The 4110-nt window shown below is 44.0% G+C and overlaps 1 protein-coding gene across 1 annotated transcript in view; it reads left to right on the top strand.

The window, feature by feature from the left end:
- LOC113212705 (solute carrier organic anion transporter family member 5A1) overlaps window positions 1-4110 on the top strand; it is a 78423-nt gene that overhangs the window by 57195 nt on the left and 17118 nt on the right. The window contains exon 4 of the mRNA XM_052263993.1: window positions 3472-3510. The gene's annotated coding sequence lies outside the window, so the exon portion shown is untranslated. The remainder of the gene's footprint in view (window positions 1-3471; window positions 3511-4110) is intronic.

Consider the following 4110-nt stretch of genomic DNA (forward strand, 5'->3'; position numbering starts at 1 on the left):
CCCCCCCCCCTCCGGAGGCAGCGGCATCTACCCCAAATAAACGCGTCGTTCCCTCGCTCTAGGGATCGCCCTGCGGCGGTCTCTTCCTTTGGAGGCACCCGGGGTGCTCTAAAAGACAAAAGGAAATTGATGCACCCGAATTCTGGCCGAAATATGACACTACGGACGGTTAATCCGAATTGGGTACTAATCGAAATTGATTCAGTCCTCTAGAACGCGGATAACTCAATGTTCCGCAGCTCCAGGGAAGGAGCTTCGTTATCACCCCACCCCAACCCAGCACGTGCGCGCCCCTGCAGTGTGACCTTGACCTTTCGGCTGACCTGAGGATATCTCGACCAATGGATTGGGGCCCCACCTCGAAGACCACGCCCCGCCCCGTGGTGGTTTGCATAGGCCTCGTGCCGGAGCCGCCAGTCACGGCGTCACTGTCGTCATCTGTCGTCTGCAGTATTTATGAAATCGATAAAGTGACAGACCAAGGGCACCTTCCCCTGCCAAACAACGAAATACGACACTGTTTTGCAGATGTATCACTACGAAATGCGCAAACCCACCCTACCCAGGCGGCCCAGGCATGTGGTGTGGAGAATCTTTCAAAATTAACTTTGTTTCTAACGTGAAAATTACCATGATAACATGTTTGCGAATACCCAACCCTCTGATGTGTAGTGAGGAATGATTACCTGGTGTTGTTACATTTTGATGGCCAATTTACTTTAACTTTATTCGAATTAAGTTCATGATTTGTCATCTTTTGGAAATGTTGACATTAAAAACGGCCTACATCAAAGTTTATCAGAAATCCCTACAGATCAAAGGACGTTACTTCACTTGCATGGAGAAGGGGGTCTGGCCAAGTCGACTTTTCGAGAGATTATCGCATGTTGCTGTGGGCGTCCTATCACTTAGCTACACTGACATCCCTGCTGGTCGCTCGCCTGTCCTGTCGCGCGCTTAAAATGGCCAAAGTTAGATGAGCTGCTTGAAGTCCAGGACGCGCCGACAGTCATGTATACGTTATGCACGCTCGCTCATGCTCGCCACCTGAGCACGAGCACGAGATGGGCTCAGTGAGGATGGTAGGGCGGTCCCACTCCCCCCTCGACGGCCGCTCCCTCGTGCCTCCGTCCCGAGCACGATCCTGACCACGAGTACGATCTCCGGAGCCGCTACAGTGTTAAAAATATTTTCTGATTTCCCAACATTATTTTTACGATACGAAGCAAACTGTGAAATCGCAAACACTTCTTTGTAGTCAAAAATAGTGCATTTTGCAACTTTACTTGGAAATAGTTGTGAACCAATCGTAATAATTTCTGAAGTTATCAATTTTTGACAACGAAGAAGAGCTGTGATTTCACAAAGAGTTCTGGCGACTTTTTCACAACAAATTCTTCGTGGAGTTCTTTCTTTTTTTAACAGTGTGGCGGTCGCTGGCCTAGTCACGGTAGAAACAATTGTTGTATTTTGTTCTTTTTATTATGAGGAAATTGGGAAACTTTGAGAAACTCGAAATAATTTGGTGAAAACTCAGATTTTCGAGGAAGGGACAAAAAAAAAATCAAAATGTACCCCAGTATGTGTGAAGGTACTGTCGATGTGTAAATACCTAAACAAAAGTATGAAGGATCCCCGAGTAGGATCCAGCAGCTTGCGAGCCGGTGAGGCGCTGAACATTTAGTTGCCACGCACAGCAGCGAATGACACGCTCGTGACTGCCACGCAAGAGGGGCACCCCCGTATTGCATAACGGTATGTCCTCCGTCTCTCTTCCTCCCAGAATGCACTAACAAAAGAGAAGAGCAATGTTGCCATTAGTTTTGAACTAACTTTTCCTCGTACACTGGTAAAACAAGTATTTAATTTTGCACGTCAATTAATGTAGTTCAAGTGTGCATTTCCTAGAAACATAGAAACATAGAAACTAGGTTAGACAATCAATTGATGTTAAAACTTTTCACATTTCCGAGAAGTAAAGCATTTGCACTGTAAAAAGTTTTCGTGATTTTACGAAAAAAAATGTTACGAAATGCTTCGTTAAAAAATAATTTACGAAAAAAATTCGTAAGTGTCAATTTACGAAACGTTTCGTAAAGTTACAAATATATTTTGTAACGAATGCAAATTTTAGGGTTAAACGTCATAAAATTAGACGAAAATTATAACAATTTTCATTCCGTCTAGACGGAGCTTTGGATTTTACAAAGCAATTCGTAACATAATGACGTACCGTAATTTGTTAAAAACGAAGTTTTCGTAATAGAAAATTAAGGGGGCAGACCTGTGAAAATCATCAAAAAATTCAATGTTTTTTTAATGCCTCAAAAAATTCTTTGATCTTTCCTCTTTCTAATGGCGCAAAGCGGATGTTGAAATTCGAAAAATTGCGCTCAGGAGAGCCCAAAACGTTCTGCGGGTGGCCGGGTGGCTGAACCGCCAGGGCTCGCCTGGTCGCTCAGGACAGGACACACGACGAGGAAGGAGTCCTCTAGAGCCCCGGAATCTTTTAGGACCAGTTCAGTAAGTTGCCCTGGCTTATAGTTCGTCGCTATACATAGGTACTGAAAACTTTAAACTCGTTTTTCTCGGAATGACTTTTTGCAAACGGTGTGCACCCTCCAGGCCGTAGTTTTCGAGCTATCGACTTTATATTTCGCCTGAATGTTGTCCATTTATGTGGTCAGGATCTGACAAGGGCGATTTTTTTTAACTCAATTGCAAGGTACCCAAACCAGGGAAAAAGTACCCAAATTTTAACCCATTTTTTTTGTACTCATTTTTTGGGATTTTTTTTCAAGTATTTCGGAGTGGAATTTTAAAAAACCCTCCTGTCAGATTTTAGATACATGTTTTAAGAGAATCTAGCATTTTTTTTCGATCTTGCAGACCCAACGGTTCAGGCACAATCGTGCACACCACAAAGGCCTGCATGCGCTCCAGTTCAAGGCCATGCTGGCCATGTTTGTGGAGCGGTCGGTACCGCTCAGTGGCCAACTTGTAGGGCCAACTTTACTTAATAAATACTGGCAGTACGAACTCTCTGAGTCGCCTCGTTTTTTTTAAATGAATTTTTCCCCAAACCCTTGTATTTCACAGGTCTGCCCCCTTAAGCGAGAAGATTTCGTAAAATTACGATAATTGTTTTTACAGTGTGCACACCGTATGTTTCCTATCGTCCATAAGTGTGCAGAATTTATACGTTTACAAAACGTCTAAAACTCTCACATCACGCAAGTGTGCGACTTCAGCAGTTAGACACCATGTAATGTACAACATCATGCGACTTGCACACGTTGGTGTGAAAATTTTGCACACTTGTTATTTTATACCAGGAAAGCAATATTTTCACTTGACTTTCCGGGGTTCCCAGTGGTCTTTTACAGGCCGCGGTTGTGCCACCTGTTAACAAAATGAAGAGTCGTTCTTTTGCACAACAATAATAATAATCTTGTCTCTTTCTGCTTGCAGGTGTCTAGAACCTGTCGAAAATTGGATCGAGTACGAGACGTAAGTACAATATTTAACTTAAAGATGATAAGTCATCAAATTGTAGACGCTCCCATGGGCGCGAGTTAGGCGCCGGCAAAGTGTACAACGAGTTGGTTACTGGGGGACCCCTTAATTTATTGTTTGAAGTGTTACATTCGTAGCGTGATGGGTCCTCCGTCCTGGACCCGACCGTGACGCAGCGGCGGCAAAGGGAGCGCGGCGGGGCGGCCCGGGAGAAACAGACCATGGAACCTGGATGCTGATAAGCAGCGCTATTGCACAATCATAAGACCGTGTGAAACGTCCCCTCCCCTTCTTCTCATTTTCCTCCTCTCAGTTTTGAGCGACATCTCGTAAATCATCCTGCACTCTTAATGTAAGGGAGCGATTTTGTTCCTTACACTCTAAATGAGGACAATGTTGTAAGCTTAGATGCGAGATGTGTCCTTTGTGCACATCCAAATCAGATTTGGGTTGTATTTGGGTTAAATACAAAAGTATTTGTACCATGTTTGTTTAGGGCAGAATTAATTCTACACCTGTTCCGAGAAATTTGTCTCAAATGTACACTCTCATTTACTTACGGACTCGCTTACGGATAATTTTGTGCAACCGTAA

Source organism: Frankliniella occidentalis, unplaced genomic scaffold (assembly GCF_000697945.3).
Source record: "Frankliniella occidentalis isolate FOCC.00 unplaced genomic scaffold, Focc_3.1 Scaffold15, whole genome shotgun sequence".
NCBI classification, from domain to species: Eukaryota; Metazoa; Arthropoda; class Insecta; order Thysanoptera; family Thripidae; genus Frankliniella; species Frankliniella occidentalis.